The sequence below is a fragment of the Nelumbo lutea genome, chromosome 2, assembly GCF_056320005.1.
Source record: "Nelumbo lutea isolate HS-2025 chromosome 2, American lotus-T2T, whole genome shotgun sequence".
Taxonomy (NCBI): Eukaryota; Viridiplantae; Streptophyta; class Magnoliopsida; order Proteales; family Nelumbonaceae; genus Nelumbo; species Nelumbo lutea.
The window spans coordinates 21,346,077-21,371,585 of record NC_142685.1 but is presented as its reverse complement, the minus strand read 5'-3'; the positions used below and the strand labels follow the sequence as shown (position 1 = coordinate 21,371,585).

Here is a 25,509-nt window from a genome sequence, read left to right as displayed (position 1 = left end):
GTCTTTCGTTTTTGGCTCCAACATTCCACCGAAGACACCGGTTCATTGTGGGTAAAGACGAGGTTCAGATTTCCCTTCTCTTATATCGATTCACTACTTTGACTCCAGTCACTCCCATCGCCTTTTTCTTTTTTTTTTTTTTCACCTAAGTTTCATCTTCTTTTTTATTTTCTTTTTGTTATTGGATTTCTTATGGGTTTTTACTTTTCTTATAATGTGATCGTTTTTTTTTTGCTTCTTTTATAAACTTCCAAAGATCTAAGTAAGGGGATATTGATTGCAGTGAACAGTTGATTCGGTTGGAGCCGGTGAAAAACGAACGGAGAGTTAAAATAGTTTGATATTTTAGCTAAAGAAAGGATAGAAAGGAAAGCAGTGTTTTGGATTAAGCTGTAACTTTGTTTTTTTTTAGTTTCTCTCTTTAAAGGGTTTAAGTTGTACTCGAAAGATACGAGTTTTTCTATGAATCTGATAAAAAAAAGAAGTGAACGGAGAGCTTCGTTGTTGAAGTGAAACGCAGCTCTCTGAAGCGGCTTTCCTATTGGGAATTGCAATCGCTGATTGAGCCGTGCCAATATCGTCAGCGTGGACTGTGATTCGTTGGATTCGAGGTACCCAGCAGCTTGAAAGAACTGATCCAACTGTGAACAATCGAATTCGATCCCCTCGCCATCGTTGCTCCCAATCAGGTGGAAATTGTTCGGCAAATTAAAATAAATCGGACTGTGGTTACAGGAGGCGCTGGTTCAATTGGATTGCTCCACTTAACATGGAATTGCTGTTAATGTTAATTATTTTTTGAGAAATTGTCCAAAATTTATCATGATTTTTTTAATATTTTTTTAAATTCATCACAATTTTTTAAAATGTCTAAAATTCATCATGTATAAGTTATAATTTTCTTAAACTCACCTTATTTTCATTATCAAATTACCCTTGAATAATGAATTAGAAGAAAAATAGTCTTTTTCAATTTTATTGTTTTTTTTTTTGCATTTTCAGTGTTTTGTTATAATTTTCAGTGTTTTTATAATTTCTGTTATTTTGTATTTTCCTATTTTCTATAATCTATAAAGTTTCTTCTATTTTTGTTATTTATCTACGATTTTTATGGTTTTCTATAATTTTTTATGTTTTTTTTACAATTTTTATTTTTTGATTTTATTTTTCAATTTCTATAGTTTCTAAAATTTAAAAATATATTTTTTTATTTTGTTTATAATTTTTTTATATATTTTATATTAATTTTTTTTAACTTTTTTTTATGAAAGTTAAAATGATAATATATCCGATAATCTGTTTAACGTCAAGTTAGTGACACGCGGTGAGTTTTAGAGAAATGATGTATTGAACTTAAGACTTTAAGAGAAATGATGAAATGATGTATAGAATTTAAGACTTTGAGAGAATGGTGAAAATTGATGGTGAGTTTTTCACAAATTTCCTTACTTTTTAAGTTGATGACGTGGTGTTTTCTAGTTGGCGGGTTCACGCCCAACTCGCTGAAAACGCCCCACCCAATTGGAAAATGATGCGTTAATGTCTCAAATTGGAATATTCAGACTCTTCTTTCCGAGCGGTTACTCATCTCCTCTTTACTTTCCCTTCAAGCTTTCATTCTCTTCTTCTTTTCTGCGCAAGCCCAAAACCCTTCAAAAACCTCTCTATCTCGTCACTGTCTCCTCTTCTTCTATCAGAAGAGAACGAAAGGTTCCTCCGCCCAGGACTAGAGGCAATAGTACCCTCCGAGAGGCTAAGAACAGAGAGAATACTTGTTTTATGAAAAGTTCTCATATTTTGAGTTTGGTATTTCTCTGGACTTGGTTCATGGCATCTGGGCTTGCGTTTATTTCCAAAATTTTCAAACCTTATGTCATAATAATTGATCTCTGGAAATTGTTCAATATTTCCGTTTTATTTGTAGAAACGAAGGACTTGTATCCTTGGCTGTGCTAATGGTTTGCTCTTTTCCTTATCCTTTTCCTTGCTTTTAATTCTTATCTAGCCATCTCTGGTTTTTATTTTCACAGATTTTAGGTACTGGGATGGATACTCAGGATACATCGCCATCAGTTCTACTATTTTTTGACAAGCCAAGATTTATATTTAATGCAGTAGAGGTATGTTGAAGAAACACTAAGATTTTCTTTTCCTTTTTTTTTTTTTTCTTTTTCAACGAGGAAAAACCAGGAATCGGCTTTACTTTTAGTCTTTTATATCATGATGACAATTTCCTAAATTCTGTTGAGGTGGAAAATCATAAAAAAAAATTGTTCTTATCTTCCTCCTTTATCTAAGAAATCTCATTTCTCACCAGCTCCACTTCCTCTTCCCCATAGTAGTAAGTTGTTAGTTACAAATTATCTGCAAGGAATTGAGAGGCTGTGCTCCATTTTGTGTAGCTCTTTTCTCTTGTACTAGAAGAAATGTAGGTTATCATTTCTTCTCTTTTATTTAGTACGTTCGTTTCACCAAACGGCTTATTCAAAAATCAAAATTGTTCAAGAAAGTTTTAACCTCTAAGCATTTCAAAAGCTGGTATTGACTATAACTCTGCAAGCCTGCATATAAAATTAACGATGTTTTAGTGATGGTCCTTCAAAGAGCACTTTATGAAACCTTGTAATGGTGTTCTATTTCTGAATGGTTTCTTCTTGTTCCAGGGGTTGCAGCGGTTCTGTACTGAGCATAAGATTAAGTTATCAAAGCCTCAAAGGTATGGTATATCTTTTGTTTGCTCACTGTTCCTTCTTGTATTGATAGAAGCTTTTCTTAATAAATTGTGGAAATGCGTCCTGGTAGTGTTCTCTAAATGTCTTCAGATTGATCACATGTTCCTTTCCAGCGTATGCTCAGAAACTGCAGGTGGACTTCCAGGTCAGTGCAAATGAGCTTTCTATGATGTATTTTACTTCATTATCTGATCAGAATTCTTTATTGTACTCAGAAGAAGGGCATAACTAAGAATCTTCAGATTTTCTTATATCCTTAATGTACAAGCATGTACAGCTGTCTCATCATCATCACCATTATCTAAGCCTTGTCCCAATTGTATGGGGTTGACTGCATGAATTTTGTTCTGTCATTCCATTCTATTCAGTGCCATATCAATTTTTATGTAAAGCTTAACATCATTTTAAGAAAATATGATACTGTGCGGATTGTTACAATTTTGTGAGAATCAGGCCTCTGGAATCTGAAGTCCTTCAAAATGGAGAACCAAAATTGCATATGTGCTCAACTTTCTCTGTAACCTTATCATCAATGGATCTTGCCTTTACAAAAACAAGTGCTCCTTTCCTTCCAAATATCCAACAGATCCAATGGGAGCGAAGTTTTAGAGGATACAGCCTTTCCTACTAAAGCTCTTTGCTGTACATTCTTGAACAAATGAAGGCTTGTTTCTCATGATGACCACTTGTCCTCCAAAAAAGGTTTTATACAAGGTTCACATATATGTATAGAATAGTTGCAAGCAAGGAGAAGGTAAGATAGGAGTGGAATAATGAGCACACATTCTATGAATCTCTCTTCCCGGATGTGAGATGACCTGTTGTTAGAGATTTATCCACAAGGGTTTGACTATGATATGGGAAAGATATGATATCTGAAAATTTTCTGACCAGTCAACTAGAATCATAAACGTGGTAGCAATCAAGGTTTTATTTATCAAAATTCATGGGTGGGTTTTGATTGGTCAAAACTCTTCCCATACCATGTTTTTTCCGCATCATAGATTTTCCCTATCCACAAACACCATTCAAAAAAAGAAAAAAGGATATCTTAGTTGTATTGTTGGTTTCCATATGGACCATATCATCCATTTCAATGGGAAGAATATGTTTTTCCACCAATAAGAGTTAGATAGCATGAAAGATATTTCAGCAGGTATCTCAGCGTTGATATCTACCTCCATGGGAAGACTGAAAGACAGCTTCTCCCACCAATAAGAGTTAGATAGCATGATTTAATAGGAGAAGTTCCTTCTGGATCGATGCTCCACACCTTTCTATTATCTCCGTGCATATTAGAACCTGTGGCAGTCAAACCAAGAAGTCCATGAGGAGTCAGTTTCTTAATCATTCATATGAAGCCTGAAAATAGGGTCCATTATACTTCATGGCTACAATTCAAAGTATTTCCTGGACTGACTCACTTTTATCTGTGGTCATGTGGTACAAAAATAGGAAAGAATAAACGCTAGCTGAAGTGTTGGCAAAGGCACCTTTTATCTTCTAAAAGTCATAGCTTGTTCCCTGGTCCACCACAAAAGAAATATGCATATTAAAACCCAAGGAGAACCGAAGATGGAACAATGAATCATAGAACCGCAAAATTTTGTTGTTGGTAGGAATTCTCACCCATGCGTCATGCCCATATTTGCTTGCAATGACTGTCCAAAAAATATTGGGATTTCTCCATCTACATGTTTCCTTTTCTTTCTCTTTCTGGATATTCAGATTTTTTTGGAGAGGTAATGGATGGAAAAGAGTTATAAATTTTAGACAGGAAAATAACAAATTTCTGTTTTAACCAGAGTATGTTTGTCTCCCTTCAATAAGTAACCCTTCTTCAAGCCAGTTATCTACTAGTGTAATCTCTCTACTATTGGGTTCCATATGACATTGGGCTCTCCCAAAGGGCTTCTCAAGTATCTGGAAGGAAGTTGCTATATGGATAGACTTACAATGCAAGCTTCTATTAATTCCCCCGCACGCTGGATTTAAAGGCCTCACTTTTGCTATGATTGATATAATGGGTCCAATTTACAGATTAAAAGCAGACCAATATGCTCCTCAGGTTCCACATTGCACTTAGAAGAACCTTAGGCTGGGTTCTTTCTCATGATTAAGTCTCTCAAATAAAGCAGAAAAAACTGTAGCGTCAATATGCATATTTTATTTAATTAAATATTCATATTTTGTTTCACATTTAGTTGGAAGTAAAACATGATTATCCGGATAGTTCCTTACCTGTAATCTTGTACTATCACAGGTCTTCTACTGACTTTGGCTGGCATGGGAGAGGAAGGAATGTCTGTAAGTTAACTTAAATTGAGATGCATAAAATGCCCATCATCATTCTAACTTCTAACTTGTGTATTATTTAGCTTTTTCTGAACCATTATTTGGAACAAATATCGGGTCCTATGCTTTATATGCAATCATAGAACTATAACCTATGGCTTTGTTGTTTTGAAGGTTAACATATGGGGCCCCTCTGATCTCAAATATTTAGTTGATGCTATGCGTTCATTTATTCCAAATGCTGCCATGGTTCACACCCGTAGTTTCGGGCCAGCACCAAGTGTCAAAGGAGCTGTAGTTTCTGATATGGGGAAGTTTACAGGCCCCATTGTTCTCATTGATGATGAGGTTGTTAAGATATCTGCAGTTCTCCTATGGCCAAGTTGCTTTGAAGGGCATCAAGTCATGAGTGAAGATTCCACTTTGTTGAATCCTTCTGTAGGTCTGCAGGAGAAAAAGGATCAGTTTACAAAACCCTTTTTGCCACATCCAAAAAGTCCATATAGAAAAGTTCTACCAGTTTTGAAGCCTGGTGGTGTTTCTGTAATTTATGTTTGTGAGTTGCCTGAAATAAGGGGAAGTTTGACCCAGCAAAAGCTGTGGCCCTTGGATTGAAACCTGGTCCAAAATATCGTGAACTACAACTCGGGAACTCAGTCATGTCAGATCGTCAAAATATTATTGTGGGTTAGATCAAACTATTGTTAATATCCTGGCACTTGCACACACATGAAGGACATACCAGTACATGGTTGTTCAGCCAATGTTTAAATTATATTTTTTTCTAACATATGGCTTCATTTGCCTGGTTATGCAGGTTCATCCAAGTGATGTGCTTGGTCCTTCGGTTCCTGGCCCAATTGTACCCCTTGTCGACTGCCCTACATTATCTCATTTACAAGAGTTGTTGTCTTTACAATCTCTAAGTTCTTACTATGCTGATTCTCTGGATGACAAGATGGATGGTGTTAAATCTGTAAATTGTGTAATTCACCTGAGTCCATCTTTTGTTACAAAGACTCCTTATTACCAGAAATGGATGAACAGATTTGGTGGGGCCCAACATTTTCATGGCTGGACATGAAATGTGAGAACTTATTCATTTTTCAGTATTACTATCAAATTCGTTGCAAGTAATCATCATTTTTGCCTTTGCAAACTTGTTATGGGGTTTCTTATTCCTATTTGCAGAAAGAACTTGGAAGTTCCAATTCTAAAATCTAGTGCAAGAGTTTCAGCAAGGCTTAATTACCTGTGTCCTCAGTTCTTTCCAGCTCTTGGTTTTTGGTCTCTTCAGCACCTTAACAACTTTGAACCAGACACTTTTGCTTTAAATGAGGTAATTATGTGGTTTCTCATTTAAGTAAGATTACCATACCAAACTGGTTCCCGGATTACGCTGTATGGTTAGGAGTTGATCGTTACTTTTAACATGTTCAGGGCTATTGAGCAGTTGATTTCTTCTTTCCAGGGTTCTGTTCCAAAGCTTTGTGAAGGCACTTCTGCTGAAAATCTTCTAAAGGTATGAAATTAGTGAACTGTTAAACTCTGGAGATTCATACTGTTGGAATAATGTTAAAATAACTTAGTTGCAGTTGTTAGGGATTGTTTGTCTAATTAAAGTGTTTTTTTATTTCTGTTATGTCTGTTATTGTACTCAGGGGCACAAGGGTCTTTTCCCTTGTTATTTCTGTCGCCCTATATATAGTAAAATAAACACTAGCGCTGCCAGTACTGTTACATTGCAAACCTTCTCTCTTCTCTCCTCTCTTCTCTTCTCTTCTCTTCTCTCCTCTTCCACTATCTCTGGCCGGCTACACTGTCAAGATGGTATCAGAGCGGGAATGCTGATTAAAAGAGAGCAGATCGATCAACCCTACTGTCAAGAGAAGATCGATCAATCCAAAGAATAGATCGAACAGACTAGCAAAAAGGAAATCTGATTCTAGACTACAGAATAGCTATGACTGGTACAGTTCTCCCAATATTTTTCTCTTCTTCACTCTCCTTGGTCATGGGCCGAGTGAAAACCCTATGAATCTGGGGCGGCTGAATGCTGTCGAACCTGTGTAACCCTAGTTTTCTTGGATCGTGTGATCTTGTTCATGTGTTAAGACAACTGTAGGTCAATGCTGACCTGTCTTCTCAATGGTTTGAGTTGACTATAAGCAAGAAGGATCTCTCCTGCTGATTAGTGGCTGTTAGCCATTCTGGAATTCTGGTAGGTGAGGACTGATAAAACCATACAGGTCTGAAACTACCGAATATTACCTCAACTTTGTCAGGAATTTGGTACTGTTTGTGCACAATCTGGTTGGTAAACCCGAGTGTGTGGGTGTGAATTGAGTGGAGCATTGCTTTGTGGAGTAAGGAGGGGTCCTAAGTCCGGTGTGTGGGACTGAGTAACTGCTTGACCATGTCGACTGAGAATTCTGCTACTTCAGAGACTGCTTGTGAGACCTTTATGTGGGCCCTGCGTTGCAGGGGCTCGCTCATAAACTATCGGGCTCAAGCTCGATTCGAATAAGAGAATTGAGCTCGAGCTCGAGCTCGGCTTGAGTCAAAAGCTCGGAAGTTCGAGCTTGACTACCTTTGATTGCATGTCTCTCAAGTAGGTGAGGTGTCGAGCTGAGGTCTCCCTCAATTGCCGAGGTGCCAAACCGAGGTCTCCCTCAGCTACTGAAGTGTCGAGCTGAGGTTTCCCTAGCAGGTGAGGCGTCGAGCTAAGGTCTCCTATAGTTGACAAGGTGCCGAGCTGAGGTCTCCCTCAGTTGTCGAGGTGCTAAGCCGAGATCTCCCTCAGTGATTGAGGTGCCGAGCCAAGGTCTCCCTCAGTGGTCGAGGTATCGTCTAGCTTGAGCTAGATTCGAATTAGAGACTTGAGCTTGAGCTCAGAAGTTCAGGCTCGGCTCCGCTCGAACTCGACTACCTTTGATTACAGGCCCCCTAGTAGCTGAGATGCCGAGCTGAGGTCTCCATCAGTTGGAAAGAGAGTGGTATTCATGTAATTTATAAGGAGAGAGAGATGGCATTCTTGTAATTTGTAAGAAAGAGAGAGAGAGAGTTGGTAGGAGAGAGTGGAATTCTTGTAATTTCTATGAAAAAAAGGCAAAAAATGCTGTTAGATTCCATTTCCCTCATCCTCAGGCCTTCTTACATACATATTTCAACTTAATATATATATATATATATATATATATATATATATAGATCAGCAACAGAAAACTTCTTTTATTTAGGAAGAAAATTTACAATATGAGTAGCCTCAGCTACCCCAAACTTCTAGGACAATAGCATAACCATATTCTTTCAGTTACAGCTGAGCCCAAAAACAATTCCCTCTATTGACCCCTTGCTTAGCAAAATGATCAGCTATACTGTTTGCTGATCTAGGTACCCACTGCACATTCACCTGCATGTCTTTTTAGAAACCTTTAAACTTTTTAATCTCATTTCTGAAATACCATGGAATTTTATTGTTATCTTTTAGCGAGCTGATAATCACCTTCAATCAACAACTTCCTGATCCCTATTTCCCATGCCTTTGGGACTCCAAAAAAAGCAGACATTAGTTCTGCACCCATTGAGTCCCCTTGCCCTACGGGCCCAGAAAACAAGAACACCAATTTTCCTTCACTATTTCTTATCACCCCTCCCATTCCAGCAGCACCCAGATTACCAAAACAGCTCCTGTCAAAATTCAACTTGAAAAAAATCATCACTTGGAGATTTCCAGATTACCATTTGTTTCTTCGTAGCTGAGGATGATGCAGCAATTGTGCCCCATTGTCTTAAAATATCATCAAATGTGAAGTCTAGAAACAATTTAGTTGTCTTCACCCAATGTGTCACCTTTACCATTATACTTTCAATCAGAGCCTGTTTACTTCTTTTCTCTTGCTCAAAAATTCTCTTATTCTTTTCTTCCCACAATGTCCAGATCACTGCAGCTTTTGTGCACTTCCAAAGTAATCTTCCCCTTTTTCTTGGCAAGCTTAAAGTTGAGGGATCAAACAATTTATGATATTTATCCAAGCTAAGTGGAGTGTTCCACCTGCAACCAAACAAGGAAAAAAACCAATCCTAAATACAATAAGCGAAAGGACAGGAAATGAATAAGTGATGAGCAGATTCACCATTTGATAAACATAGGACACACCAGTTTGGAGATAGACACCATCCAGGTCTCCTCTGTAAAAAATCATGAGTATTAATTGCATGATGGTAAACCTCTCAACAAAAAGAACCTCACCTAGGGGGATTGGACGTTACCGCACTTCCTTAATAGGGAAAGACATAGGAAGTGGAGAGTGAACCAGCAATTTAAAGAACGAAGCACAAGTGAAAATTCCTGAGGAGTTACCCATCCATAATTGGCTACCCATTCTGCTATTATTGATAAAAACACCATCCAACAATATAAGCAATTGTGACACAAGATCCAATTCTGAATCCCTCACATTCCTACGGAAACCCAAATTCCAACCAGTTCCAGACTGAGACGGGGAATGGACCAAGAACTCAGAAATGGGTCTACCTTTGGAAGATGAAATAGCAAACAGAGAAGGGAAATACTCCATTAAAGGAGCTTTTCCTACTCATAGATCCTCCCAAAATCTGATTTTGTTTCCCGAGTTGGTATCATACCTGGTATGAGGCAAAAAGTGTGGAAGAATTTTGTGGATAGCCTTCTAAGGAGAAGCACTAAAAGCTCTATTAGATATTCCAGCATTTCAACCATTCTCTGAAAGCCCATTAATTCTCCTACTCATTAAAGGAGCTTCTCCTACTCAGAGAAGGGAAATACTCCATTAAAGGATCTTCTCCTACTCATAGATCCTCCCAAAATCTGATTTTGTTTCCCAAGTTGGTATCATACCTGGTATGAGGCAAAAAGTGTGGAAGAATTTTGTGGATAGCCTTTTAAGGAGAAGCACTAAAAGCTCTATTAGATATTCCAGCATCTCAACCGTTCTCTGAAAGCCCATGAATTCTCGCTACCACTCTATGCCATAGCTTGTCTGTCTCACTTGGAAATCTCCAAAGCCATTCTAATAGAGCCTAGTTCTTTTCCTTCAGTCTTCCCAAACCCAACCTACCACACTCTTTCCTCCTATATACCACCTCCCATCTAATTAAGTGATCTTTCTTCTCCTCCCCAAGCTCCCAAAGAAAGTCCTTCATTATTTTCTTATATTTATCATCTGGTAATTCCCTATGCTCCATAGCAACCAGCAATCATCTTTCATTAAGGCTATGTTTGGTTTGAAAGAAAAAGTAGAGAAAGGGATGGAAAGGTAAGGAAACCTTTACAAACCTTGTATGGGTTTTGATACCTTTCCCTTCCTTTCCCTACATTTTCCTTCAAACCAAACATAGCCTAATGCCAGCACCTAAAATTGAACATCCCATCCCTTTAAACCATAAACCGGCCATAGACCCCACTCTACCAAAATTCACCTAAAACTTCCATCCCTGAACTTCAAAACAAGCAAGATTCTATTTCGCAAGCTGTCATTTGCTTGCACAACTTCCTTGACGTATAGTGGTAACACAATAACCTCTCTGGAAGTAATCTTGGCCACCCAAATCTGCTAACAGGGATGAGAATATTCCATTCTTACAACTTTTACAAGAATATTCCTAAAAACCTAAAAATGTCCAAAATACCCCTTCACCCTTCATTCTAGAATACCCCAAACTCACTTCGTTTAGACCATTTTGCCCCTGAAAACCCACAAAATACCTAAAAATGCGCCCACCTTTCCTCTTACCAAAGAAGGCCCCATATTCATCACATTTGGACTATTTCACCCCCTAAGAAACTTGAAATACCCAAAATGCCCTTATTCTCCCTCTCTCCAAAATACCCTTCTTACCGCATTTAGACACTTTTGCCCTCAAAAAATCCAAAATGCCTGAATTACCCTCAATTTGCCTCTTACTAGAATACCCTTGCTTTTACCACTTTTGGACCCTCCTACCTTAAACCTTTTTAAAATACCAAAAATACCCCTTAATCTTCTTACTAGAATACCCTTACTTTTACCACTTTTGGACCCTCTTACCTTAGACCTTTTTCAAAATACCCCCTCAACCTTCTTCTTACTAGAATACTCTTACTTTTACCACTTTTTGACCCTCCTACCCTTAAACCTTTTCAAAATTCCCAAACTACCCCTACCCTTGGCCTATAAATATGGGGTGAAACTGTGAAAGGGAGCCCAAAGGGGCATGGCATCAAGATATTCAACTCCTCTCAAGATTCCCCTTACCACGTTAGCAAAACTCTCTACCTCATTTAACCCTCTTTTTTTCACTTTTTTTTTTATTTTAATTTTCTCTTCATCTTGGAAAAAGGGGAAGGGGGTTTTGAATGTCGAAGGGAGGAAGCACCATCATCATCCACCGCCATCAAACCCCACCACCACTGCATTTCTCCTCCCGCCAACACTTTCTGAGGACCCTTGAACGTTTGAGCAAGTTTTTTTTTTTTTTTTTTTTTTTTATCAGTAACAGTGAATTTTATTAAAAAGAAGGAAAAGCTAAATTGCAAGGTAAGGAGCTAAAAAATCTTAATCCCCTGATACCCTATAAACCCGAATTCATGAAACAATTACAAAACAACCCAAAACATTGAGTTTGAGCAAGTTGATTGAAGACCTTCTCCCATCTGAATTGGAAGCAGCACATCTCTCTTCTTACTGGGTTTATTCGTTTATTGTTCGGCGTTGGAGGTGCCAAGACCAAAGTTGGAATCCCCTGAGTCAGGTGATACCCAATTTTCATTTCCCTCAAATGGCAATAGCGATTCTAGGTTCTACTGGAGGTGTCAACTACCTTTTGCATCAAGAAATAGGTAAGCCCTCTCAAATAAAATCGGTGTTCTTCATTTTCCTAAGCGTTGGCCAGTTTTGATTGAACTTCCCAGTTCCCACTACAGATTGGCTTTTCACGTCTGTACTCTTGCCTTCCTAAGTAGGCATCCAATCCCCAGTACCACCCCCACTCATTGGGCTTTGGTTTTATGCTTCGTGTCTCGCCAAGCATGCGTCTAAGCATAGGAGGGAGTGGGGAACACTCCTAGTTTGAGACAGGCTGAGCAGATTGGTGAATTCGAGCCCTCTCTATTTTTCTTGGCATCTTGTAGATAACATTGGATAGCTTAATTCTTAGACTTCGTTCTTCACTTTCTATCCTAGGGTGAGCAAACGGTTTATTTGGTTAAAAATCGAATCAAATAAATAAAAAATTTAAATGAAAACCGAACCAAAATAACCGAAATCGAAATTTTCAGTTCAGTTTTCGGTTATTTCGGTTAAAACCGAATTTCAACACTGTATATATATTTTAATATTTACTATAGTGTATATTTTAATATATAATATATATTATACAATGTATATAATGAATTATATGTTGCAATATATAATATAATAAAATATATTATAGAATTTAATATATATATATATATATATATATATATAAACCTGAAAATTGAAACTGAAATTTTACAAAACCAAAATAACCGAACCGAAATAACCAAAAATCGAAAAAACCGAAACAAAAAATTTCAATTCGGTCTTTGGTTTTAATCGAATAACGCTCACCCCTATTCTATCCTACAATTGTTTTTGTCTTATTACAATTATGTTTTGGTTATTAGACATTAAATTTGGATGAGTTTCATGGTACAGGGTTCCACTCACGTGTTTGTTGGGTTGACCTTTGAATTAGAAGTCCCTCAAAAATATTGATTTTAGTTGCTGAATATGGCATATTGGAATGGCTTCTAACCATTTTCCTTGGCTGCCGGCCAAGTGTTCGTGTAAATCCCTAAGTGGCCCAACAAGTATATAATTGATGTGTGTTTTCAAAACAATTCTCTGGATCTGGTGAAATGAATTAAATGACTCAATGGGAACCAGAGGATACCTTTTACATTTTCTAAACTTCTTTTGGACCTCCCATTATCTTGTAGTGAAATAAATATCTAATTCAATGGCCAACTATCTTATTTATTCTTGATATCATCTCTTACCTGGACTGTTTGTGGTTCTCAACCGTTATGATAAGTAATTGTTTTTTTTCCAGATTATCAGTACACTCTCTTAGAACAACTTTCAGATTACAAAACATTCTTGAATATTCAGATTCTGTCAGTGGCTAGGTTGTTAGCTTTGGGAATGAATCATGTGCCTTAAAAGAATAAGAAATATATATATATATATATATTTATTTTGTGTATGGTATAAGAACTGTTAATGGCTTTCAACTGTTGTATCGAATGGGATCAATTTCCACTCTCATGTAAAAATTGACTAGTACCTTTTTATTCTCCTTTTTTTGGTAGTTAACCCCAACATGTTTCTAGCCCATACTCTTGTATATAATGTTTTATCATAATTTGTTTTTTTAGTCCCTTGCCCTTTTTCATGTTAAAATACGAGCTCCACTAATCAGCCATTTACCCTCTTCATCATCGTGAGAGTGGCATCCACATTGAAAAGAGAGAGGGGTGCCAAACCCCTTCCCTCTCTTCCCAACTTACTGGATAATCTTTTCCTCGGCATTGGAGTCATTACATGACAAGTAAAAAAAAAAATTCATTTTCCCCGGGAGTCCCATCACTCCTTTTTCTATCCAATGATGGGTGGCGGCTCCAGCAATCTGCCATGAAGTGGGCCACCTTCCAGTGCTCACAACTAATAATTACCAATAATCTTCAAACTTTGTATCAAAATATAGAAAATCTGGATATTGAAGAGAAGATTGTCCTAGAGAAAGAAAGGGGCCGGTACCCATGTTTCTTTTGCAGAAAATGAAAAATGAAAGGGGCGGAAGAAGGCATACCTCAGTTGCTCTTGTGTGTTGATTGAATAAGATTTTCAAGTTCTTCCTTGCTTATCAGTTCAGGTTTTGAGACCTTCAAGGATTCAACACAATGTCTAGTAACTAGTGTGTTGATCAAATTGAAAGAACTAGTATACAATAATTTTTTTTTTTTGGCTTTGGGAAAATTTCACTTTAGTACTCTGAACTTTGGGGGTAGTGTCAAGATAGTAGCTGAACTTTCAAACATGTCACTGCAGTACCCAAGCTTTCAAAAAGTGTCAAGTTGCTCCAAAACCGTTAACCGACGTTAAGTATCATATTGAGATATCTAACATGCTTTTGATTCTTTGTTACTCTAGGCTGTGATTCCCCTGTTCATCTAACATGTACGGTGTACCACCCACTCCTCCCTCTGTCTCTTCCTATTCTCTTTCTTCTTCCTCTCCTCTTCATCTCTTTCCCTCTGTCTCACTCACATCATCTTTTCCCCCTATTTTTTTGCCCTCTCCCTCTTTATTATAACTGAACCAAGTAATCTCACAGCCTCCATTTTTGAATCTTTGTTCAGGTCTCTCCACCACCAAGCTTTATTTCATCCTCAGCCGTGAAAACGCTACTAAAGCAGCAGTGAGACAGTCTTGCTCTGCAGTCCCTAATCGGTCTACATTCCGACATCCTATAGCCAATGGAAATCTGGTCCTACGATTTAGAGTCATCAGAGCTCGTTGATGATATTCTAAACACCCAATTTCACATCATTGTTTGCAGCACCAGCTGTTCTCAATAGAATAACAATGACCAGCCATTCTTTCATTGTCAATTCACCTTACACCGGACCCCCTTTATCTTCCATTTCTTTCCATCATTTCACCATCGGTAATCAGTTGAGGTAGTAGTAGCCAAATACTACCGTCATTCTCTATTTTTATCAAATTTTTTTGTTTCAATCGGATGCCAAATGTTCAAGCCAGCACAAGGATTAATAGTCAAACTTGTTACACTTCCTAATCTACCAACCAGTTCAATATCGAATCAACAGAAACCCTTCTCATTCTCCCACTATTTTTCTCCCACCATTTTTTCTCCTAAAACCTTTCAATCACCTTCAAATTATCTCTCCGCATCTCAGTCCACATCTCTCTCTCTCTCTCCGAGGATTCCCTTCTCTCTCTCTTCCGAAGGCTTTAAATTTGTTGGTGAACCCAGCCAAAGAAGAAAAGCAGAGGAGAAATGCTATCAAGGGTTAATCGCGTCGTTGGGATGGAGGAACCAGGAGAGAAAAAGATGATGTTTCATGGACTAGGAACAACGTCGAAGGAGGAGCAGACAATAAAGACAAGATGGGCTCTCTGTTTATGTTCAAATCCATGCTTGAGGATGACTTGTACATAATAGCAATGGAAACCCATCTCACCATGACTTTCAAACCATCCAAAGCCATCATGAAATCAAAGGCATTGCTTTCTCTTCCAACCAAGGGAATTTGTGATGATGAACAAGAGCTATGAACAAATAAGCCGTATCTAACCATCCTACAAATTTAGCTTCTAGCTTTGTTCCTTTTTCTGTTGCTTCCGCCATTGGAGCCACTACTAAAGCCTTTTGCAACTTTCAACTGTAATAATTAAACAATGTAAGGGTGAGCACCAATGCAGCTGCACGTCCCTCATAGCGCTCATCTGACCCCTCCCCATGCACTGCATTCACCAGTATCACTTGGTCATCCTCGTCACTGGAAGCGCCAGACTTGTAATGGCGAGTTAACCCACTGAATGCCTTGTACAAGGACCCTCTTCGATTCAAAGTACCTTTCTCTTTCTTCCCCATAGTAGTAGTCTCCAGTTGCTATCTGAAATGGAGAATATCCTTCAATATGGTCTTGAGAATATCACGTGATGGCTCAGTGTTACTATGGTTCAGTCTTGACGTAGAAGACAATGAATAGTGTATTGTTTTCAAGTGTAGTTTTGACATTTTGGAAAATTTTAAGTTGCACATGTCATCACGTGATAATAACACTGAAGTACTGTTAACGATAGGGACTAAGTTGACACTTTTTGAAAGTTTGGGTACTGTAGTGACATGTTTGAAGGTTCAGGTACTAACTTGACACTACCCCCAAAGTTCAGACTTCAAAGTACTAAAGTGGAATTTACCCTAAAAAAAAGAAATTGTATTTACTGATAAGGGAGAGGGTCCCTCAGCCATTGTACAAAATCCACATATAATAATATCAACAAGTAGTAAAATTTGTTTCAATATTATAATCTCATGAGACAAAAAATATGAAAGTTTTATGGTGTCTTGTACAAAAACTAGGCATTTGGGTAAGGCAACCCTCTTTGGGTATTGGGTGCCTTGTTGCCTGCCATGTTGACAACTAGGGGTGGATTCAAGCCGAGCCGAGCCAAATACTTGGCTATTTGAGCTCGACCCGATTCAAAGATCACAAGTTTGAGATCAGCTTGACTTGAGCTTAACTGCAAGCCAAGTTTTTTTCTAAAAAAATAAAAAAGTATACATATAACAATATTTTTTTATTTTACATACAAAAAATTAAAAATTATAAAAAATATTTATTATGTATATATTTATATATTTATATGTATATGTACGTATGCATGTATTATGTATTTAATAAAAAATATTTATTTATTATACTAGGCTCGATTAGGCTTGCGGGCTTGACTTGAAGCTCGGTTTAAATCGAGCTGAGCTTTTCACAAGTTGAGCTCGAATAGCTTGTGAGAAGCTCAACTTGTGGCCACCCATATTGACAACCATGTTCGGTGCCTCGGTTTTGGAGTGTTTGTACCTTTCTCCAGTGTCTCCATGTATGTTAATACATTTCACCATGTGAAAAAGAAAAATTAAGTTTGTAAATACTCATTCCATCTGCTAGTTATTTTATGAATCATGTGGAAAGAATGTTAAGGAAGCATTGGTGATTAAATGGTTTATGTTTGTCATTATTGCAGGCAACATCTGAGGATGGGCAGAAGAAGCTATTGCAAGGAATCGCACCACAACAAAAGAAGCCATTGAAGTGGGGGCCTCGGCAGATGTATACCGCATCATTCTTACACATTTCAGCCAGAGATACCCGAAAATCCCAGTTTTTGATGAGAAACACATGCATAAAACATGTATTGCTTTTGACATGATGAGTGTGAACTTAGCAAATTTACCTCTGTTTCCAAATGTTCTTCCATATCTGAAACTCCTCTTTAAAAATCAAACAATGGCTGATGAATCTGATGAAGTCATTGGTTCAGAAGCATGAAAACAATGTTCAAAAACTCCTCTTTAAAAATGGGAAGGAATATCTTTTTTTCTTGAGTAGTGTGATAGCTTATATTCCCACTAACATCGCCTCTATGTGTGGTTCAATGTCACCCAACAAGCAGAAAAAATTTCCAACATTGCCTATGCGTGATAGACTATGTTGTAGATAGGAGTGTCAATGGACCGGTTTTGGATTGAACCAATTTAGGCTTAATGCTCCAAAGGATTTATTGTATTGGATTGGACCTGGTCAATCTATAATGGATTTATATTGGATTGGGTTGGTTTGAACCAATATCTAGTCTATCGATAGAAGATAAGAATAGAGGTGCAGAGGTGTCAATGGACTGGGTTTTAGTTGGAATTAATCTAAATTAAGACCAATTTGAACAGATTGGACCATCCAAATATTGAACTGGACTGGTTCAAAATGGTCTAGAGTATTTATTGGATTGGATTGAGCCTGGTCCATCTCTGATGGATTCATGTTAGACTGGATTGGATTGAACCAAGTCTGGTCCAATTGACACCCCTACTTGTAAATTAAGGATATGCATCCAAACAAACCCACTAAATCAGGCCCGATCAGGTTAAGAATTTCATGATCCCACTTTGTTGGGGTGTGGCTTGGTTGGTTCAATCTGAGCTTGGACCAATCCAACCCAAAATTTTACACAAAATGTATGATTTGATTTTTCAGTCCTTGAGTTGAGCCCAGGCTGAAAATCTCGGGTTTTTCATTTTTGGGCTGGGACCAGCCCTAAGCTGTCCCAACCCTAACTCAACCTAAACGTGCCCCAGTTAGATAGGCTCAAGATGAGCCCAAATGATGAACCCAGGCCCAACTCAGGCCTGCGCCCAATCCGAGCATGTCGAATTTTAATTTGAGTTGGGCTTGGATTGGACATATTTGGGCACCATATCAGGCTCGGCTTGAATTCGGGGGTCCAAATGTTGGATTGGGCATGGACTGACCTCAAAATCAGCCCAAATTAGTTATACCCCTAACGAAGCAGCTTGTTAATAAATTTAAAGGTTCATTTCGTTCACAGGAATAAGGGTCTGAAATCAGAACTAGAATGGTCCATTCTGATTCTAGTCATTTGGTTGGGCAAAATAGGATTCTGATTCCCATTCCTTGGTGGAACAACAATCCCCATTTGAGGGAATTTTCATTTTAACCTCCTTTGGAAATAAGAATCTCATTCTAGCATGCTTAAAGAAAAGATAAGTGACTTAAAAACCCCTCAAACCCTATTTTTCTTAGGCCCTGTTTGCTTTTCGATAAGTTGTTTATCCAAGTAAATGCACATGCCCGAGTAAGTAAACATTTACCCGAGTAAATGCATTTACCAATGTTCTTTTATTTCTATGTAAATAAGACAATAACCATTTTATCCATTAAAATACATTATTAAAAGGGGCATTTTTGTCCCATTCAAGTATTGGAAACTTCCCCCAAGTGGGAAAGTAAATTTTCCCTATGAGAATACCCAAGAAAATAAATTTTCCTTGGTCCCCCCACACAAATATGAAAAGGTATTTAATTTTGGTCATCCTTTGAATCAAACCTGCAGCAAAATAGTTAGGTGTTTGGCATATAGCATTTCACAAGCATTTTGTTTCTGCTGATGTGTCATACATGTCACATCAGCAATTAAACTGAAATGGCAAAAAATCGCATTGGTTGACTTGTTTCTCAAAGAAACGTTTTTGGTAAAGGAGGGGTTTCTTAAAATGTCAAATTTTCGTTTCTTGAATTGTGTTGATGATCCTGAATCGCCCCGGTGAAATGGCACATTAAAATTTGAAAAAGCTGACTACTTTTCTATGATGTTACACAATTCTCGTTATAAATATATTTTAATATTAAGCCAAATCACTTTAAATGCCCATTCACCCTACATCCCAGTTTTGATTTTGTGTTTTTTTTTTTAAAGGTGAAAGGAATCACTTGTAAATCTGGGCCCACTTGTGAAACACTCTTATGCCAAATACCTACATAATTCAAATTCTGATTCCAGGGGATTTCAATTTCGATTCCAACCACAACCAAAACATACCCTAAGAATTGGATGCATATTGATTGATTTTAGATTTTACACATGTATCAACTGTATAAAACTGACATCAATTTACAAAACTAAAGATAACACAAAAGGATATATAATAAATTAAAATGCTTATTTAAATTTTAAATCTTACTTGACTTTAAATAATTTAGAGAAAATTTTTTAAACTATACTTATGGTTTAGTTAATTGACTAACTCTACCCTTACTGTTTAAAAGTCTTAGAGTAACCCTAATTAAGTTTTCCCTCGACTGTCTAAAAGTTCTGACATTAATGCCATTTATGGAAAAACAAAAAAGACTATTTTACTAATTATTTTCCTTCAAAATTTTTGCGATGCTTCATCATCAGTCTTATGTGTATACAGAGAGCTATAAAGCTCTCGTAGTACATCCAAACACTCAAAACTTCTTAGGAGCAGGTGATTTTTAAAAGAGAACTTCAACAGTTGGGCTTCTTCTGAAGGTTCTTAACCTGACCTCGGAGCAAGGCCTAACCAAAAGGTGTTCGCATGGGTCATTGAGAATCTAATACCTACAAGCTCACTTTTAGTTTTCTGTATGAACTTCTTAAGCCGTCAACTTTGGAACATGAGTAGGGGTTGCCGGTTGCAGCCGTAGTGTTCATACGTTGTGTCTCCCGCTCACCCGCACTAGCACTGTAGCTACACCTGCAAGTTTGACCACTGGGGCAAGGAGGAGCGCATCCGCACCTGTCGTTACAGGTAAAAAAGCCAAAACCAGTATGAATGGATTTGCTAGTTCCATTGATTCAGAGGATTCGAACTGTTTTGATAGCTGGGTGAAGATCTCATGCACCTTCACGTAGTTCGGGACTTCAAGTTCCATAAACCAGTCTACCAAGATAGCCACTACCTCTGCTATGCCATAGTATATCTGGAAGCTCTCTTTTGCAACTAGATACGGAGCGACAATCACTAACCGGTTAGTCCTGGCCATGCCCGTTGCAGGTGTTGAATCCTGTTAAAGATGCACTCGGTCTTCATCTCATGGATCGTGCACTCGATCTTCATCTCATGGACCAGAGTGGAGCGCAGGGACGTAGATGCCCTGGACTCTTCGCCATCGACTTCGCTTACCCCCCACCTCAGTGGCAGTAGGATTTGATCCTACAAGCAAACAATTATTCAATCCCATCTTCTCGTATATCTTAGAGAATTCAATATTAGTGGTTTCTGCAATTTTCTCTCTAGTACATTTGTATTTTCTTTGAAACACCTGTTATTGTGAAAAATGGAAAAAGATGACTTACTCGTGGTGAGTGAAAAATAGAAAAAGACTTCTTCAAACAAGTAAAGAGTTCATGAACCTATCTCAGAGCAGGTTGCGTCAACTTAAAAATGTTTGAACCTATCTCATGAACCTATCATTCAAATGTATGGTGTAACAAATGTTTGAAAAAATGCGTCAACTTAAAAGAGAGGGAACCGAATCTGAATTGGTGAAAAAAATAACAAGCAATTCCGCTTCTAGTGAATCCACATTCTGGGAACCCATGGGTGCACTGGATGCGTGAACCCACCAATGAGAGGCGAGCACGTCTGTTGGGCGACAGTGAAGGTAACGTTAATGGGTCGGCCGTTAACTAAAGTGGCCGGTTGAATCGGACACAAAATGACAAAAAATGTTGAATCGTCTCTTAGTTCAAACTCTCTCCTCCCTCTCATTTTTTGTCTCTTCCACCGAACCCTACCCCACAAGCACCCACGATCTCAATCCATACCGGCGTCAGTCAACTCGGAAGTCACCGGCGGCGAGAGGACTTTCATTCAGCACCATTTCTGCATACGAGAAGCGGCCGTCCTGATTGGTGTCGAGCTGAGTGAATTGGTCGTGAACACTGTCTTCAAAAGCTTGCTCGTCCTCCACAAAGCTGCGAATGGTTGCCCATCCAAAACGTCTACACTCATGTAAACAAGCTTTAAGCCTCCGATCAAAGAAAAAGAGGATGAATAAGGAGACCAAGTAGGAGTTTTTTCTTTTCTTCTCTTAATGGTTTGTTCTGAGCAAAAAAAGAATTGGCTCTGCAGCTATATATACATAATGCTCTTTCTCGAAGGAGGCCCACCGAACCGCCCCACTTCTTCGAACCCACATACCAATGGCTATTTCTGTGTATATAACACCATTAAAGCATATACTAACCGACTGACAGTAATTGACGCACCTAATTTTGCGATTCATGTTTCTTCCCAATTGGTTGACACTCGAGACTTCTAATGGTCTATACACCACCACACGGAATGATCCACTGTGGTCACATACCCATTAGTTGGCCCATCTATCTAGGAATTAGGGGGAGAATAATTAAAAAGGTTGTTAGTTGAAAGTTTTAGGCGCAAGTATCTAATTTGAGTCCGGATCTCCTGCCTACACAAATTCTGCCTACTTTTATTGCAGCCACACATAGAGAATATTTCATCCTCTAGCAATATATTATATAGAGAGATGTTCTCAGGAGATCCGGAGTCATCTAATTGAGTGGTTAAAGACCTGTAAATCCATGTATTGTGCTCCCGTTGGGTTTTGTGGGTCAATTTTGGTAGTTAGGTAGAGAGTGATTGCATTGAGTACGATAGTGGATTATAAGTGATAAATATTGAAGAGTCTATTTAAGTTGTAATTTTTCTCTTGGTTAAATGATTATGAGAATTATCTTTTCTTAGTTGAGAGTTATCTCTTTGAATTTTTAGTGGGTCTTTAAGACTCATCAATCATCTTTCAGCTTATTTGGCATTTAATCCATGACTTAGCCATTTTCAGCAAGGATTTTTAGTGTTGTATTCCTGCATTAATTCTATTTGGGATCTTCATGCTATCGGGTTTATATAGGGAAAAGAAAGCAAATAGAAAAGGATTCTAGGAAAGAGACTTTGCACCTGCTTTCTTTGCGTTTCTATTTCTAGTTATCAGCCAATCTGTTGTCTTGATACTTTGTAGTTTACATTGTTGATCAACTTGATCTTCTCTATAATTATTAGTTAACTAAGATAAAATATTCTTTGCAATTATGTAATATTAGAGTTGATGAGGCCGGATTTGGCCCTCCAATGATATTGTGATACATGGCATCTCAGAACAATTAGGTGACACCCGGAACCACTTTGGCAACAACTTACCTTAGTCAAGTTGATGGTGTCCCACCTGGCGGCCCTGGCACGACCTAGCAGCCTGGCACAGGCGTGACCTGGCGGCCTGGCCCTAGCGCGATGTAGCAGCTTGGCACAGGCGCAACCTGGCAGCCTGGCCCAGGTGCCGACCTAGCGACTTGCGAGACATGTTCGGCAACAAATTCGGCATGCATATCCTAACACTCTCATGATCCTTGGAAGTTGGCCCACGTGCTGAACGATCCGAAGGGTGGTCAACGTGCATGGTGCGTGAAGCCCACGCCAAACAATGCCTATATAAAGGCACCAACCCCAATGACATGGAGGGGCAAGTAAGCATATTCTAACTCTCATACTTTGTGATTTTTAGTTCGCAATCTACTATGAGAGTACTGACTTAAGCATCGGAGCGACCTCGTCGGGTTACCCACCTCGGGTCCTCTCACATTGGTTCATTGCAGGTCTCTAAAGAGCAACGAAGTTCATCAATTCAGCTCGCCACCAGACAGATCGACACCTAGTCAACCCAGCACCTCACAGGCAGCTCAGCACCTCACAGTCAGTTAGGCAGCCAAAGTTCTCCACTTTGGCCTGAATCATCGGCCACTTGGAAGTAGACCAAATGACGAGGGCCCAAAAAGTTGGCCATCAACCAAAAATCGATTCATCAAGAGTCAACGATGAAGGAGCAATCTTATTGAAATTTGAATACTCATCAAGATGGTTGCCCTCTTCTAAAACCATATGGACAGGAATGAATCCCAAACCTTCGATCTGTTGAAGGTTTCACCCACTTTCCATATGTCGGAATTCCACCCACCGGTGTTGAAAAAAGAAGGCTTCGATCTGCTGAAAAAAGAAAACAGAAATCCATTTGTAAGAAGAAGAAGAAACGGAGGAGGCGAGAGAACGTACCACCGGAGCTATCATCGCCGATGGTTTGGATCACCTTCTCCTAGGTATGCACGCTAGTGCGTGGGGTAGGATTCAATGGAGGAGAAGCAACAAAATGAGAGGTAGGATTCGGTTGAGGGATTTTTTATTTGATTTTGTCTTTTTGTGTCCGGTTCAACTGAATACTCCAGTTATCGGCCAAAGATCCGTTAACATTAGAAAGATTGGCCTAGACGACGTGGTCAACTCTCATTGTTGGGTTCACGCATACAGTGCATCCATGGGTGAACAGAACGCGGACTCGCGTCTAATTGCCTTACGTTGCAGTGCTTACTTTGTATTCGAAATTTGAGCCGTTGCTCAAGGTATAGCGCATATAGGAGTTGGACCAACAGTCATCCCGGAAGTCCAACAAGACTACCGACGGAGCTCGCATTCTGTGCGCCCGTGGGTGCACTGGACGACTGCACCCGCGAATGGCTGATCGATACGTCGACCAGGCCAATGTTAACGTGCGTTTGAGTGTTAACGTGGTCTGGTCGATTCATGCGGAAACGAACCAGATCGCGTAAACACGAACCAGTCGAGTATCCAATCAAAAAGCCCCTTTTTCCAGTTTCTTCGGTTCTTCTTTCAGTTCTTTCTTTTATTTCTCTCCACCGATCCCTACCCATACAACAAAGTAACCTTTGTCCATTGGCAACAACGACATATCCTTCTTATCTTCATCTTCGACTCTCCATTCTTCTTCTTATTCGACTCTTCTTCGTCTTCTCCGGTGGTAGGTCTGATTTGAAGGACGAACAGGTAGGACACGTCGACCAGAAACATCTCACATCCTACATCCCACCGTTGTTTCTCAGTTTTGAGTGAAAAACAACGACTAATGAAACAGGGGTTGGGGCTTGAGGAGATTAGCTTTGTTCTGATGACTGATGACTGCCAATTTGAGGAATAATGGTTCTCGGAAGAAGAAGAAGATGGAAAGAAGAGGATGATGAAGAAATAAGAGTCATTAGGAGACTAGAGAGAACTTTTCTATATTTAACGTCGAAATTCTTGCCGCCACCGGTGGACCACGTTAATGGACACCGGTGTGTGTGAATGGCTGATGGGATGATTTTATGGGTTAGGACTAGGATTGGGAGAACCGGAGAAGAGGAAATGGGAGGGACTGAGGGAGTTCGAATGAAATCCCTTTATGGGCGGTTCAACCGGATGAGAGTCAACAATAGCCGGTTCAACTAGCCAAATTATTAATAACGGAGAAAATTTCCGTTAATTCGTGGTTAACACGTGTTCGCCTCTCATTTGTGGGTGCACCGGATGAGTGCACCCATGAGTGCACAGAATGCGACCTCCTACCAAAGATAGAGTATGTGTTTCGGATGACAAATGGGTCGTTTGGCAAGTCTTTTTTAAAAGATCTTTTGGAAGCTGACACTCAAAAGACGATGTGAGCTTTTGCATCAAAATCTTAACAACTTGAAGACCGTTTGGTTAAGGAGCATCTGTCTACGCGTCTTTCCGAACGAAGATGAATTGAAAAAAAGGCAAAAAGCTTTACTTAGACCTTCCCAAAAATAGCCCAAAATGGGCTTCCCGTGTCTTTTCAAGGCTGTAGCTTTTAGTGGCTAGATCTTTTCCCAACCAAACGGGAAAAGATCTAGAAAGGTTTGTTCTAATGTGTTTGGCACATGAATGGGGCCAAAATGAAGAAGATCTAGAAAGGTTTGTTCTAATGTGTTTGGCACACTAACAAACAAAAACATTCAGATCAATCTCCCTCTATCTATTTGAAACAATAGCTTGACATTGGATTGCTATGCATTTTCCAATGTCAAGCTATTGTTTAAGAAATTTGATCTCCCTCTATCTATTTAAGACAAACGGTAAAGATAGTTTAAGAAATTTGATAAACATTTAAATAGTGATTGTTATGCATTTTCCAAATGGAATCTTTTTATATAACCTAAATAAAATCTTGTAAGTTTTTCCTTTTCATGCTTTTACCATTACCATTATAAATTTAATTACAATGATGCCATTGAATAAAACAAAATAAGCAATCATTACTTATCCTTTCTACTTTTCCTCTTTCATATTTGACATATAACTGTTTACAATGGTGTTATTGCTAACTATTTACAATGATGCCACTAAACTTCTACCATTTTCATATTTGTTAAAAATTGTCTTCTATCTCTCATTTTATTTACAATCAAGCCATGTTGGGCTATGCCATGCGGGTTATACTTCCTTCCCC

At 38.7% G+C, this 25,509-nt stretch overlaps 1 pseudogene across 1 annotated transcript; it reads left to right on the top strand.

Annotated features, from left to right (window-relative positions):
• The first annotated feature begins 1,524 nt into the window (after positions 1 to 1,524).
• LOC148869084 (tRNAse Z TRZ4, mitochondrial-like) lies at positions 1,525 to 17,204 on the top strand (annotated as a pseudogene). The gene is made up of 10 exons (XR_016107971.1): positions 1,525 to 1,806; positions 2,031 to 2,120; positions 2,664 to 2,716; positions 2,846 to 2,877; positions 4,996 to 5,039; positions 5,202 to 5,710; positions 5,845 to 6,114; positions 6,219 to 6,366; positions 6,499 to 6,549; positions 16,841 to 17,204. The product of XR_016107971.1 is annotated as a tRNAse Z TRZ4, mitochondrial-like (transcript).
• Positions 17,205 to 25,509: the final 8,305 nt, after the last annotated feature.